This window comes from Aphelocoma coerulescens, chromosome 4 (genome assembly GCF_041296385.1).
Source record: "Aphelocoma coerulescens isolate FSJ_1873_10779 chromosome 4, UR_Acoe_1.0, whole genome shotgun sequence".
Lineage (NCBI taxonomy): Eukaryota > Metazoa > Chordata > Aves > Passeriformes > Corvidae > Aphelocoma > Aphelocoma coerulescens.
Genome location: NC_091017.1, coordinates 57,920,610 through 57,937,174, shown reverse-complemented (window position 1 = coordinate 57,937,174; position 16,565 = coordinate 57,920,610). Strand labels below are relative to the sequence as shown.

The 16,565-nt window shown below is 35.6% G+C and overlaps 1 long non-coding RNA gene across 1 annotated transcript; it reads right to left on the bottom strand.

Moving 5' to 3' along the window:
* Positions 1-313: 313 nt before the first annotated feature.
* LOC138109097 (uncharacterized) lies at positions 314-11,495 on the bottom strand. Its single transcript, XR_011150260.1, has 3 exons — positions 11,481-11,495; positions 4,534-4,603; positions 314-1,884 (listed from the first exon to the last, which is right to left on the bottom strand). It is a non-coding gene; the product is annotated as an uncharacterized lncRNA (long non-coding RNA).
* Between the last annotated feature and the right edge of the window lie 5,070 nt (positions 11,496-16,565).

Here is a 16,565-nt window from a genome sequence, read left to right as displayed (position 1 = left end):
GGTGCATGATAATGGCATGAATCCATAGTGAAAAGCACCATGACCTGTGCCGAATCACAATGTTAAAAATATTTCTCTCCATTTTTGTATGTACTTTCCTTTTTACAGGCTGTGAATTATATATTCAGACCAAATAACAAAGTATAGGTGTGCTATGCAAATATATATACTTATCATTTAATAAGCAACTTATTCACTAAATAAAAATTAACAGATTCTTGCATGACATAAATTATTATCTTATTTCAATTTTTCTTATTCAAGTGAACTGAAGCCAAGAGAAGCAATATCATGAACAACAGAGATCCCGCTTTCAAGAGGAGGAAAACATCCTAAGAATATCAAACATAATGCAGTGGAGAAGAAAGAAGACAAGTCTTTTTCAGCTCCAATCATTTTAGCAAAGGAGCTATCAAATCTGATCACCTTGACCTCCTTACCGAACATTATCAAGGACAACAGACATCAATACTAACCATATGTCAACAGTAGCTCACAGCTAAATTACCATTTTTTGAATTTTTTTGAAGACTGACAGCTTTTTATTTGCAGTGACAGTGATTCATAATACATAAAAATCAAACATTATCATGAAGTGTGCCGTTAATAAGTGTAATTAGTAAAGCACCACTTTAAAGCAAAGACTGGCCTGTCTTACCAGTCTTCTAAACACTGTCATCACACTGATGTCTAAATCACTGATATAGATAAATATCAATACAGATCTAGATGATATAGAGAGATATAGACTTAACTGCAACACAGTTTCTTGTGCCACTCAAGTGCTGAAATAGAGGATTAAAACTTTGATCAATGAACCTAAATATTGACTCATCAAGGCAAAAAGACATCTTTTCATCAGAGATAATATTGTTACATAGTTTTCTTATTAATATTTAGAACACTCTTCTGTCAAATATACAAACATACTGAATTTTGTAACAAAACAATTAGTATACAGCCAGTTTTGCTGCAACATTCTCCAAGAAAAATATTCACAAGAACATTCCCCAGCCTGATCAAAATATAAATTCCCCTTAAACATGCATATGGAAGAACAATAATCATACAATCTTCACTTCTATTCTTACTAAGAGCAAGCTTTTTCCTCTGAATGACTGTTAAACAAAGAGCATTAGCTGAGAATGCAAAAACATTCACTTTCATTGAGTCTGCAGATGCATCAAGGGACACAGAACAGTGTGTCACTGTTTCTGCTGCAGCTGCAAACCAGAGGGACCTGGGCAAGATGGAGGAAGAATGGGCTGCCAGGAACCTCACGAAATTCATCAAGAACAAATGCCAGCTCTTGCTCTGGGCATGACATGGTCTGGGACCACACCACCTGGGGGGCAGCTTGGCAGAGAGGGCTCTAAGGGGATGGTGCATGATACCAGGTTGGGCATGAGCCAGCAGTGTGCCCTGAAAGCAAACCAGCCAAGAGCAACCTGGGCTGTGCTAGCATGGTCAGGATGTGCAGAGGAATAGTTATTCTCTTCTTCTCGCTGCTCATTAGGCTGTCAGTTTTGTGACCCACTGATTAACTGGAGTATGTTCAGGAGGGAGCCAGTTAACTGGTGGTGGGGTGGAGCCGGTTCAACCTGGAGAAGATTTGAGTTTGAAGGAACCTAACATTAACACACCTTCCTGAAGGAAAAATGGAGTTAACTCATCACAGTGATGCAGGGCAGGAGGATAAGACGTAGTGACCTTAAGTTTAAACAATAGATGTCTTCCCTGCATAAAGGAGAAGCATTTTTCCTTATGAAGACAGTCAGGAACTCGAACAGAGTCCTCCTGAGGTTCCTTCTAAGTTGAATGGTCCCGGAATGTCATGTTTCTCTGTGTGACATCAGATAACTACAGAGAGGCTGAAGACTGATTCTGTGATAAAAGAAAAAGAAAAGAAATCCAGACAAATGGAAACCCAAATGACTTATAGGACTTTGATGAAATTTATTTTAATTCCATTCTATTAGAAGTGAGATTAGATCAATGCCAATTACTATAGGAATAATGAGACCTCATATCCTCTATCTAAAAAATGTCATTATGAATTTATAATATGAACAGTTCGTTCTATCAATTATGCAATTCTCTTCAGCAAAAAAAAATGCAGACAAGTGCTCTCTTAATTTTAAGTCCTTTATTTTGTAAACTTCTGGAGTGGCTCTTGCTGACTTATGACAACAGCAAATGAAATGTTATGAGTTTTTCAACAATTCTGTTTGAAAAGGCATGTTGTGAGATGTTATCTTTTATTGTTCCACTGTCTTTTCTTGGTGTAAGGAGAAGTAAAAGTGAGACATTCCTTTCTCTTTTTTTTTTTTTTTATAATTCTCAGCATAAAAGCTAATTAAAACTCTAAAAAGAAACTGCAGTTATATGTGTATGTAAATACATATTTGTATACAATGTATGTATCTAAAAATTTTATGTGATTTTATGAAAAATCACAACAGTAAGGTGTTCTTAATATTTTGCCCGGTTCTGTGTGTGTAAATACAAACATATGCATGAAGACATGAACAGTCTCATATCTTGACTGACTCAATGTAATTATGGAAAACTATAGCACCAAGTTAATGCAAGTTAACTAACGGTTTGCCCTATATTCCACACCCTGTATTTAACAGTTGTAATGTGAACATTTTTTTGTTTCCTATCTCACAAAGTAAATTCCTTTCCATTATTCATGCCCACATTATGCAATGATTATGAAAAAAATATTAATATTTTATAAAACTCTAATAGGATTACTCTTCATTAGTCTTCATTCATCAGTTGTGAATTTAAATGAATTGTAGAGAACTTATAGAAGAATCTACAGGTATATATACTTATTTATTTTGATACAATTCAGTCATTTTGGAATCCAGATTAAAGTTTAGTAAAAAAACCTGTTGTTTGGTTGGTTTTTATTAATCCCTATTAATATTAATTATATAGTATTATTATGCAATTACCTGTAATCATTACAGCAGAATTGCAATGTCTCTTTAATTTATTAGTTATAGGCCTTTTAGGATAGTTCATCTACAGTGTTGCAAATATTGACTAAGCCCCCTTATCAAAAGCTTATTTAAAAACTCACAAAAGCAGCCTAAGTCGTTGTTTCTCAAAGGAAAATGTAGAGCTGTAATAATATTTTCTCTATAAATGTCATGTAAGGGAGAGAAATATAAAAGGGAGTTGAAATCTTGTACAACATGCAATATTTTTTTAAAAGGGCTACCTGTTCCATATGCTAATAAATCAAGCATAAAATTAACGTATAATTACTTTTCATAACCATGCAACAAAAAATAAAAGTGAAATCATTGTATATCCAAGCATTGCTTTGAAAAATCAGTATTTGATAATTTACTAAGTAATCAATAACAAAATTAATAAAATTAAATATTTAATTATTTCCCTTTTATCACTTGAAATCATAATTTCACTTGAACAGCTGAAATCATTACACGTGGCTTCCCATTTATTGAATCCTTGCAGTGCATGAACTCTACCAATTTCCTTTCATTCTGGTAACAGTCACTGGTGTCTCTGAAGTTCCAGTCTGAGATACAATTCACAGCAAAGGAAAAATCCCAGACACTTATAGCTACTTGACTTTAATTATATTCACACTTGTAACCAATTGAATTAATTCTTAATTAATTCCTTCAGTTTTGCTGTGCTTCACTGACATTCTGATGTTATTGATATTTGAGAAAGATAAGGATCAATAGGATAATTTATAGTGAATTGTACTATGGATAAAAATTTCTGAGCAATTCTGAAAATGAGTTTGAAAAGAACAAAATAAATAGTCTTTTATTTTTAATTGATCTAATTGTCTTAAACTAAACCTTTAGAGAATTTTTAGTAATATTCTGAATATTTGCATTGGCATTAAGAAATATAATTAGTATCTGCACTGAATCTTTAAAAAATGTTTATAAATAGATTTCAGGGAACTCTACCTGGGAATTATTTGGATTCAGAATTGTGCAGCTTTGTAGTAGCTGTGAGTGTCAAGTATGACAGCTGTCATAGAACTTCCAGATCATATGGGTGCAAAATATGCCATAATCAGGTTTGAAAGCCCAGTATAAGTGTTGAGAAAGTAGAATATTGCTTATGCCTTTGTGGCATAGTTTAGAAAGCTTGTCAGATTTACTCTTAACTAAACTGGGCTGAAATTCAGGTCAGTTCAACAAATAATTTCCTAACCCATGTTTTCAAATCTTATGAATATAAATCATTTCTACCTATAAATGTATTAGGATTATTCAGAACAAATCATAACTAGCCAGGCATTTTACCCCATGGTAAGCTATTGTTAGTTTACAGTTCTGGGCAACAAAACTCTTGCAATATGGCAAAGGTAATTGGGCTTGCTTTCTTCCAAAAAAAATAAAATTCTAGAAAATTATTTTTGAAAGATTAATAGTTCTATAGTTTTCATACAATCTGAAAACTTTAAGGTAAAAGAAGAAATTTTCATCTATAAAAATTCCATATAATTCAAAGCATTATTTCATTGCTTACCAGAAGTCAAAAAGAGATGTCTTGTGGTAATACTCTCTAAAGGAGTTGATATGATGATGAGGTGAAGATCCTGTCATCAGTGAAAGAGTGTGTCAACTTTGAAGTAGATACTACATGCATATCTATACTATGATTACATTGTCTTGAACAAGGTCATGTAATAAAGTCTAAGAAAGGGCTAGGAATGGTATCAACATCTGTTTATTCTTATCCCATTGTTTTAATCAAATAATAAACCTTCCTATGATACTTAGTTGTTACAAAAACAGTGTATTGCTGAATTGAGAGCATACCTACATAATCAATATTGAAAATAAGAAAGACATAAGGAACAATGCACTGCTATTTGGGATACTCCTTACTTTCAGACCTTAGCATTGCTGAATTGTGCTTTCTAAAATTTTTTCATTGACTGTTTTCAGGCTGAATGTCATTAAATATTTCAAAGGAGATGCAGAGGGCTGTTCTCTTTAACAGCTGTTCAAATGGCTTTTCAAGCAAGACGTTTCTAGAATTGACCAAATACGCTGAACATCCTTTGAGAGAAAGCCAAACCATCTTATTTTTATTCAATCTTTGGAATTTAAAAGGTGTTAAAAAAGCAAAATTTAGATGATTACAACTGACTCTAGTTGCATCTATGTCTTTTTTACCTTTGAAAACCAAAGCGGTTAGAAAAAAAGAAAAGCTTTATACTGTTGCTCAGCTGAAAAATGGGCAGAATGAAATCAAAACATATATCCAAATTTAAAAGAAAAATTTGTTAGCTAATACTTGCCTCATGATAAATTTCATGGAAAATGTGAGATTAACTGAAAAATAAATGCTTGTTAACACACCTGTTTACTTAAATTTAAGTTTTCAAAATCATTTTTCTCTTTTTGAATACATACAGAACTCCCTCAGTACGATAAACACATTTGTTCAGAAAAAATCCAAACCAAAACAAAACCCCCAATTGTTTACAATGTGCTTTCAGAGAATGAACTTCAGTTTTAGAAATTTAGTAGAAATTTCACATTGTGAGAAATAATTGACAGTCTTCTGGAAACCTCAATAGTTATAAGAACTGTAACACCAGAAAATAACATCACCAAGGCAGACTCTACCACCAAATGCATTTTGCGTGTGTAAATTAACTGTGTTTCCATATGTCATAATTTTTAATAGCAATACAACTTGTGTGGACCATTTTGGAACCCAAATACGTTGTCAATATTATGTACTACTTTTAAGAATTACACCTAGGATCTTTCTGTTCTTCCTCTCTTTCTTCCTCATTTCCTTTCTTAGCCAACATCACCACAGTTACTAAATTTGCTTTAGAGCAATAGCCCACAGAAAATTATTTCATAAAAAGAGTCTGGTACTTTCTATCTTAATAAAATGGTTTTAAAATACCTACACATAAAAAGGATCTCTGTTCACCATTTAGTGTCTTAGCACCAACTATAAATCACAGCTTTTAACATCAGGGTTACTGTTATAATTTCTATCTTCTTTCAGCAAGATTTTTAAAAAAAGACTACCAGTAATCCTCACCTCAGTCTGTCCACAGAATGTCATGATTGCAAAGGGGGCTAATTGATCTATCCTGTATGTGCGGCATCCTTTGTGCAATGTGTGAATCCAGAAATAAGAAAAATCCAGAGGTGCCTGAAAGGGAGTCTTAATTTTTTCTGGTATTTCAAAATAGTGTAATCACATAGAAAACACTGCAATAAACTAGAATAGTATATAGAATTTCTTAATAGTTTCAGAGCAACCTCAAGCTCTTCATGAACACACTGTTGTACCTGGAGTTGCTTCCACTTGAAAGGGAATATCAGAAACCTGTAATTAGCTGGGAAATTATTTTCAGGAAAAAGAATTTAAAATGGCCCTACTAATTTTTTAAGAATTAAAGGAAAGTGTATGATTGAATTATTATTTTTCAAATGTAATTTTATTAGTTCTTTTGGGATTGAATGCTATCCATTTGTGACACTAAATTATCAGAGTTAGAAACAGGATATCTGCAAAAGACACAGAATGGTAACGAAAATATCCTTATAATTATTCATGCAGAAGCTTATTTTTATCCAGTCATGTTACAACATGGTACAGTTCTCTCTTTTGGAAGCTGCATTTTAGGTTATCCTTTTTACATTTAATATATATAATGTTGCAAAAAATGAGTATGTTGACTTTGCTATGTTCTGCTATTTTATTCAGAAAACACATGTCCATTATAGAAGAGGTCAGTATTTTAAAAACAACACTATTTCTCTCCTTTGAAATTTTTCAATGCCATAATACCTGTCCACAGCCCAAAACTATTTAGACTTCAACATATTATTTAAAAAGGACTACTCAAGTCTGCCCTCAGTATAACTCAAATTACATGAAGGTAAGACACACAGAAAATATTTCTCTAGGGAAATGAGTATTTTGAAAAACATCACCACTCTTATTTTCCTCACTGATATTAAAAATTACTGGTCACTTAGACCTACTTGTAAATATACATAAGGCTAATTCTTGAATTATCACTGAAGATTATTGATAAACATCTAAAAAGTTTGCCTTGTTAGTCTCCAAGAAATCTTAATTCCACAAGAACAAGACAAATTGCCCTCAAAGCCAGAAAACTCACTTCAGTATAGAATGTATTATTCCTTTTTCTACCTTAGTTCATGTAGTGGTACCTTTCACAGTACCTTGGATGACTTGTAGTCAGCCCTGCTGTTGTGGGGAGAGTTTTATTCTTAATTTGCCTTTTGAGCAAACTACCTTGGCAGCAGCTTAGAAATGAACCCAACAGATACCTACTTGTTATTTATGCAAAGCAGAGCCAAAGAAGATGTTGGGAGAACTGTTTTACATCAGAGTCGATAGCTCCCTAATGAGACCAGACAAGAAATAAAGCTCATTAACTGAATCAAGAATAATCAGGGTTTGCATTTCTGGATAGTATACTAGCATTACAAGGAGAAATGCTCTATCTCTTGCATTAGCCAGGTACTCCATTTTACAGACGAAGAACAGCAATTTTCTTGAGTCTGTTACAAGCAGACTTGTTTTTCAGAAACTTACATTTTTCAACTAACTTAAATCTTAAGCTTTAACCTGCCACGTGGCTTTATTTTTAGCTCAAAACTAGCACTGAAAATTTGCTGAGTGTCTAGTAAGTCCTAAAACGCACTGCAGATGGGCTAAAACTCACATTTTTTAATAATGCCATACAATCATTCAGGCATAACAGCAACTATTCTCAATGCTGAGCCCTAGCTCCCATTTTAGCTTAATAGATACTGAGAAAAAGTAGGAATATCGTCCCTGGAATTGTCTATCCTTAAGATTAGTTTTGCTCAACATCAAATAGGATAAGCTTATGGGCAGGCTCATTAATTTCTTACAGGAATTAATTAATATTACATAATTGTTACCATAACCCTATTTTCTCCTATTGTCTTCTTGTGTTCAATAATCTATCTAGAAATGTAATGTTGCAATACTTTGCCACAGGGTAAAAAACGTAAGTCACCCTATAAGATAGGGAACCTGTCATAGTGAGAATAATGTATGATTAACAAACTGTTATACCAGTGCAGGTTACTATGATTATTTTTTCCCCAAAAGGAGTTCAAAGCAAAATAATTACTCTTATTATTTTTTTCTAGTTTTAGCTAGAACTTTGACGTTTCTGATTTTGTCACTCAGTGCTCGAGTAGTTTTCATACTACATTTTCTTACCTATTCACCCCATTTATTGTAAAAGTCCTTCATTTTTTGCATTTTAAATCATCAGGAAGCTACTTGCTTAGGTTTCCTTAATCTTCATCAATTCTTGGCAGGGTATTCTGCCTAGCAATTCCCTGAATAAGCTAAAACCTGTTCTCCACAAGTCCAGAGTCCTTATTCTCCAGATTACCTTCTCAGTCTTTGTGCGGATCTTGAACTCTGTCATCTTACAACTGTTGTAGCTCAGCCATTTGTGGCCACATTTGCAGTCAGTTGCTCCTTATTTGTGAGCAGAGTCAAACAGACCATTTTCCCTGGTCAACCTCTGTAGCATTTATACTAAGGAATCATCACCAATGGTATCCAGAGCACTATAGCTTCATTGCAGTTAACGTCACAGGAAAAGTACATGCCAGCAAAATATCCCATAAAAATTAATTCCTTTGAGTGTAAGCCTTTTGCTACTTATTTCTAGAAAGCCTCATGTACTACCTCCTCCTACCTTCTCCTGCTCAGATGATCTGTTATGGCTTCCCAAGTGTTTTTTCCCCTTCTGGTTATGATTTGGAGAGGTTCAAGGAACTATATCTCTGACTTTGTATTTAATTTTGCATAGTGAAGGAGTGCTGAGATCCATTCTCTGTCTTTCCTATTGTGCTACTTTTGGCTGTGATAGAGTTAATTTTCTTCACACAGCTAGTTGGGGCTGGGTTCTAGGTTTGTGCAGAAAACAGTGTTGATAACACAGGGATGTTTTTGTTATTGCTCATCAGTACTGAAACAGAGTCAAGACTTTTCTGCTCCACCCCACTCCAATACACCAGGGAGGAGGCTGGGGATGCACAAGGGGCTGGAAGGGGATGCAGCCAGGACAGCTGACTACAGCTGACCCAGGAGATGTACCATACAGTATGGGGTTGTGCTCAGCCTATAAAGCTGGAGAGAGAAGGAGGAAATGGGGCACCCCATTTCTTGTAAAAGAGCCTTTCAATTTTTGCATTTTATATCATCAGGAAGCTACTTGCTTAGGTTTCCTTCATCTTCATCAATTTTGCAGGGATGGTGTTTGTCTTCCCATGTACCCTTTCACACATGAAAGGGCACTTTTTTTCCTGAAAGTGGCTGAGCATCTTCCTGACGATGTGAAGTAGTGAATTAATTCATTGCAAGAAATGTATTGCATTGCTTGCACACATGGCTTTTAAATTTATTTACCCGTTATAAATAAATAAATATAAATAAATCTATCTACCTGTTAAACTGACTTTATCACAAACCACAAGTTTACTCCTTTTTACTCTTTTTGTTCTCTCCCCAGTCCTACCAGAGTGTGAGCAACTGGCCATATGGGAGTCAGTTTCTGGGTGGGTTCAACCACAACACCTATTTAAATATCCCTGCCCCAAATACTTGTGTTGTCTCTCCAAGTCTTCATGACATCAATCATATCATATCCTGCAAACATGATTAGGCTCTTCATTCTAAACAAGGTACCATAATGGAAAAAACAAAACAAGTTAAACGCGCTATTAGATGCATAGTCAAGCACTTGGATACATCTGCCTTTTGTTTTATCTTGATCAGGAGGGCTGATGAAAACATTATTGGGGCCTCTGTACCCCTACCCGCACTCACAAAGTCCCTGACACAACTATGGTCACGTTGGGACTTTCTCTGCCTGTATCGTTTGTGCCATGGTTGAGAAGCAAGACAGAGTAGTCAGAAGCACATGAAACTCAGTGTCTTATGCAATGGTACATGTCCTCATGGAGATACCTTGCTGCTTCAAGTGGTGCTAGACATATCTGGAAAACTAACACTTTTGTCCCAGGCAAGAGGTAGTCAGCAATCACTAGCACCTTTTACTTCCTTTTCTGTAGACTAATCTTAACTTGAAGTCTGGCCCAGAATCCTCACGTCTGAATTTACTTTTTGTGCCTTCTTGTCAAGACTATCGATTTAAACACTTGTAGGGCGAGATGATGCCTTGCTTCTACTGCCACAAATCCCAAGCTCCTCCATGCATTGGAAGTTCACGTCCTTTCCAATTCAACAGCAACCATACCAAACTTCACGTCTGTGGTCCTAGACTCTTGCCACTACAGAGGCTGTGTGAATGTCCTTTTTTCTTTTTCTTTTTTAACATTCTTGATGCAAAGAAGGCTGTTCCCTTTTTCATATATCTCCTTCACCTTCCACTATGCCGTATCTACCAGACCATACCTTCCTGAGAATGAAACACCCTCATATCAATTTTCAACAAGAAGTATGAAGCTCTTTCTGCATTGTAATACCTAGATGGTGGAATCCATCCTCAGGAGTTACATCTAGACAGAGAATGCTACAATATTGAAACAGGTGATTGCAACAGCTGAGGCAGAAAAGTTAATTCTATGTTATCAGGATTAGTATTTTTTTGAAAACATCTCTTCTGGGCCTCCAACATGCTGTTTGAAAACTACCATGTGCTTTGCTCCTCTTTTACAGCCCATTCAGAATGCTTCTCATTCTCTCCAGGCACCTGACAATTTTGGAAGTCAAATACAAGTCTCCTCACCTTCAAATAATTCAGGACCTCACACTATCTGAGATTCTGCTCGTGGCTCACTTATCCTATGAATGCTGGGTCTTCTGTACATGATTTCCTCCCATGCCATGCCTTTTCCCCACCAATTCTCACAAATACATATAAGCTGTAGCTCTCTTTTCAGTACATTACAGAAAAAAAAAAAATAGTTAAAATTAAACCTTCTCTTCAGATCTGAACAAATGCAGTTATTTGAAAAACCATGTAAATACTATATATGAAATGTAAAATTACATGTATAATTAGTAATTTTCAAGATATAATATTGTATGCTTTTATTGGTTGTGGGAACAGTCTGCGGACATGAGCTGAGTAGAAACTGTTGCAAATTTAAAGGACAATCACTGTTAAAAAAATACCAAAGAGAATATATTCTGCATACAGCTACTGAACCTCTTGCAGAACTGTTGCAGTGACCGCTAGTGACCGCTGCTGTCCACTGCCCAGGCTAGCTCCAGCGGTGTGCGGCAGGAGTGCGGAGCAGCCGCAGGCACGGAGCTTTAAAGCTGCTCCTCTGCAGCCTCTGCTCTACCCTGCGGAGCACCGGCTCCAGGCACTGCGGCAGCCAGCAGCCCCCGACGAAGGGAGACATAAAAAGCAGCGAGGAGGCTTGCCACAGGAGGTAACCCGAACTTACTGAAGTGGCTCTTCTGAGAACAAGCAACAGCTGCAGTGCAACCATGCCTTATAAAGGGGAGGCTGAACAAGGGGCGTACACCAACTAGGGACCAATAAGCGGATTAGGAGGGAGGGACGCTGAAGGGACGGACTCACATCTGGTCCAATGGTCTTGGTGGGTGGAGGGAGAGGGGTCACATGCCCCAATGGGGCGTCGAGGTTTTAGGGGATTTCCAAGAGGGGAGGCAGCCAAGGGGGCAGGGTCTCGGGGGATTGACGGGGACCATATAAGGGTAATTTGGGAGGGCTTTGGTGACTGGCACAGAACTTTCGGGAACAACAGGAGGAGTTTGGGTGATTGATAGGGAAAGAACCGGAACAAAGGGGAGGGGATAACCATATTGGGAGCACCGGCTTGGGTCTGGGGCAGACCAACTGGGAGAAGGAGTGGGGAAGGTAGGGATGAACCATCAGGGTACAAAGAACATATGAAAATACAATAAAACCTTGCATCACCACACAGAACTACAGAATATTTTAAGCGTATTTTGAAGATCTGAAGCATTATATTAAAAGCTGAGATTCCCTGCTCCACTGCAGCTGCAAAAAGGTGTTACCTCGCACCAAAGGATTAGTTTTGGTCCCAGCATATATAAAAAAACCCCAAAGAGCCATTTCCTGGAGCAATGTCTCTCTAGGAAATCTAGGAAAGTAGCTTCATACTTCTGTTATGAAAACATACTTCTGTTTATACATGTGTATAAAAAAAAAAAATGGATAAAAATATGAAACATTACATTTTCATCAGGTAAATGCAGATAAGCTTAGCATGCCTCATCATGTATCCAAATATCATCTGAGAGTCCCTCAATAGCCTGAATTATTTTCTAGATATAGATGTATTCTTAAGAATTTATCCTTTTTTTGGCTATGTGTGGTTCCTAGAACCATTGGTTATATTTGTTATTCATACCAAAACCTCATTTGTGAAGGACAATTTTTTTTCAAATGTAAGAATGAACAGCTATAAAGAAAATAAGCATTAATTAACATGTTCACTCATTAATTTTCACATTTTATTTGTGCTAGGTGTACATACTAATGTGTACTTTCAGTGTTACTCATTAGATTTAGGATTGCAGTCTTTTTTCTCAAATTGCCCAGAAAAGAGAACTCTAAAAAAAACCATAGTCTGGTTTTTGTTGTGGTTGTTTGTTTGTTTGTTTGTTTGTTTGTTTGTTTGGAGTGGTTTTTCAATGGTTAGGTTTGGGTTTTGCTTGTTTGTTTGTTTGTTTTTTTTAATATGGTAGCAATGGATGCTTTGTTTTTTTAGCCAATGAACCTTTTTTCTCCAATTACTTTTTGGATGTGTACATACTTTTTTTTTTTTTAATCTCTTCCATTTTTTTTTAAACTCCTCTATTTTTTTTCTCTTTTTGTATCTTTCTTTTCAGATAATTCTTTAAATATATTTTCTCATCCCAGTTTTGATGAACTAAGTTAGTTCTAATTTAGTCCCCCTTAGCATCCTTGTTTTTTACTTGAGTCTGTCAAGTGGCCTTTCAGCACCTCTTAGAGTGCATTTCAATCAGGCTGTTTTGAATAACCTTTCCATGCTTATTTGACTTTTTTTCCCTAATTCAAAGTTTGACATGAAAATTTACTGTCTTTAAGCTCCAAACACTCTGCTTTGTCCTCTCAGGCCATTTTTATTGGTTCAGCCAGTGTAGTAATAGCATAGGTCAACTGTTCTTTGCCAGAAAACTCTCTTTTTGGGTGGATCATTTGGTTCATCAACTCTGAAGAGGTATTAATTAGAATGATATGTTAATTATCTGGAGCTAAATACATGCTAGAAATGGATTCAAACAAAAGGTTGAAAAAACTCAACTTTTTATCTACTAATTCAATTACAATTTTAAATACTTTAAATTATTTCAATATTATTTCTATCTTCTGAATATATACCCTATTAAAATTCTAGTATTAGCTAAGTCCTAATTATGACAGTATATATTGAAGAAATGCACATAAGAAAAAATAAAATGAGTGTTGGGGCATTAGTATGTTCCTGTGCATATTTTAGGATAGGATATGCATAAGGAAGGCGATTTGTCTGCTGAGGATTAGAAGTTACATTATTAATTTCCCTGTGGCTTTTGCGGGGTTTTGTTTTTATAATGCTAAAAATGTTTTCTTTCTGATTCAATAATTGTAATTATTATTTAATTTTTTACCTTGTTAATTCAAGTTTTATTTCTCCTACATAAACCTAGTGAAGACTAGGGACTCATTACATCTGCATGTAAAACACAAAGAAACAAAACAGATGAAACCTGACATTGAAAATGGCTTGAAGTATTGTAAGGTCTCAAGTTTCATTTGCAACTGTTTTTTAATATTATTTTAACTTAAAAACTAATAAAATCATTTAAGAAAAAAAAAAAACAAACAAACAAACAAGCAAATAAAAGACTTGAAGTCTCTTGAAGGCTGTTTTATTGTAAGAGAATCAGCTCTCATACTTCTTGATCTATTCAACACACCAAACAAACATACATAAAATTGAAAATAAACAAGAACTCTTATTATAGGTTAACTCTAAATTTAAGTCAAACTTTAAACTCAATCATGTTGTAGGTAAAGTTATCACTCTGGCTTTTGGAGAGAACTTCTACATTAAATGTAAAGCATGCAGATTTTTTTTTTTTTTTTTTTTTGTGCAAAACACGACAGTCTGTCACTGAGGTTCTTTATAAAAATTATAGATGACCACAGCTTCTACTAGTGAGAGAGAGCATTTCTTGGATATGTTTAAATAAGAGCCAAGTTGTTGAACATGGAATTTAGAAATTTTTTGTATGCACACCTGTTCAATTAGCATGAAATATTAAAGCATGCCTGTGCTGGTTTTATCGTTCAAGGACAATAGACAATATTTCACTGCCTAAGTAAAACAGATTTAATTGGTAAACAAGATTTCAAGGAACCAAACTTCATTTTAATCACAAACAAGCTGCAAGGCAATTTTCAATTACAGCAAGCTTTTTATTTTTATCCAGCTGTGTATCCCTGCTGATTCTTGAAATTACATGTAAATTGTCCCAGATTTTGAAGTGCTATACCTACTGAGGTTTTTATTTTGTCAGCTGATGAAGTATCTGTGATTAGAAACTCACTAAATTGGCATTTTTAAGACTCATTACCCCACCCTGTATATTTTTGGACTGGATGATTGAATATGAAGAAGGTTTTCTTGTCCCAAGGGGTATCATTCATCCTAATTAGGCTGTTGGTAGTGCAAATCGCTCACCTATCATTCAACAACTTCAAAAGGTAATATAGAAACTAAGCTTTAGAGAGAAGTCTATGGGGTATTGAAGAATCAGGTCAATAACTCTTGTCTTAAAAAAGTTTTAGATTAAATTTGCCATGGACCAACTTGCATAATGATGCTGCCTTTCAACTTTTACCATTCTATTAACTGTTCAGACCTTAGACTTAGAACTACACACCTGTCTGTATTATATTTAACTCAATGATTCGTATTCCTGAGCTATGCATTTTAGTGTGAAGAGTCTCTGTTTAAACTCACAAGGTTGCCTTCTTTCCTACTATCATCATGCATGACATTAACAGAAAAACAGAAGGTCCATTTTCATTCACAGCTGACATGTTTATGTTCAAATACAAGTGAAGTGTTTTCAAATGGCAGAGTTTCTAAATATATTGTGATAGGAGTTTTGTGTAGTAAAATATTAAGGTGTATTAAAATAGGTTTGTAGGTTGCATCTGTTCTGCAGGAGTTCTGCACCTTTGACAGGTACAGCATAGCAGTCTTGGACACTGACAGTGTACCTCGCTGACAAGTCCAGAGAAGGGCAGCGAAGCTGGTGAAGGCTCTAGAGCCTTCTTGCAAGCCCTATGAGGAACGGATGAGGGAGCTGGGGTTGATTCATCTGGAAAAGAAAAGGGTCAGGGGAGACATTTTCACTCTCTACAACCACCTGAAAGGAGGTTGTAGCAAGCGGGGTCAGCCTCTTGTCCTAGGTAACAAGTAACAGGACAGGGACATAACCTCAAGCTGTGCCAGAGGAGGTTCAGGTTGGACATCAGGAAGAATTTCTTCACTAAAAGGGTTGTTAATCATTGGAATGGGCTATCCAATAGCAGTGTTATAGTCAACATTCCTGGAGGTCAAGAAATTTCATGACATGCAGACCTCTCTTGTAAGGTAAAACCTAACTGTCAAGAAAGAAAATGATGTATGGAACTGCATAAAATCCACAAGAAGTCCTGTTTATCACAGCTATTTCCATCAGAGCTATTCTCAAAGCTACCACAACTGCTGGGATACACCAGACACAAGCTAGCTCCTTGTGAGAGAGGTGGGGGTGTGGGCATATGCCTGCTAGGCAAACACGAAGGAAAGAAATGTAGACATGAAGTCTGAAAATACAACAAGCGAGTCAACAAAGATGTTAGACAGTGAGAGACTGAATGCTCAAAGGTTTTTAAAAACCTAAAGATTTTTCTTGGTGTGAATGACACTGGAAAGAACACTGATTTAAGCAAGGATTTTTTGCTGTTGCTCTTTTTTTTGTGGTGTAGTTAGACAAAATGTAAGACTGCATAAGAACCTGCAAGCAGTTTAGATCTCAATCAAGTTGCCTTTCCAGAAGGCTGCAAGGTTATTTCCATATCTGTAAGACTGTAAGGGTATATATCCTATTATCCTATATATCCTATTTCCATTTTAAAATGTGAACTCTACACTTCCCTGTAGCATTATCTATATGGATTAAGTATTATACAGATGTGTGGAGATTGGAATTAAGAAAGGGATCATGAAATAACTTCATACTAATTTAGTAAAGAAGCATGTTGCTAATGCAGTGTTGAATGTGTGCACATGAAAGAAGAGAAATTATCTACTAATTTTTAAGCAATGTAAGAGATCCTCATTGGGCCAGAAGCATTAATTTAAGTAGTAATCCAGAAACTAAATTAGTCTAAACTAAGCTTAGAAAAGTGTTGTACTGAAACAAATCTTTGACGGATTTCTAATCATAAATACAAGAGTGTGACTATATTACCAGCTGAA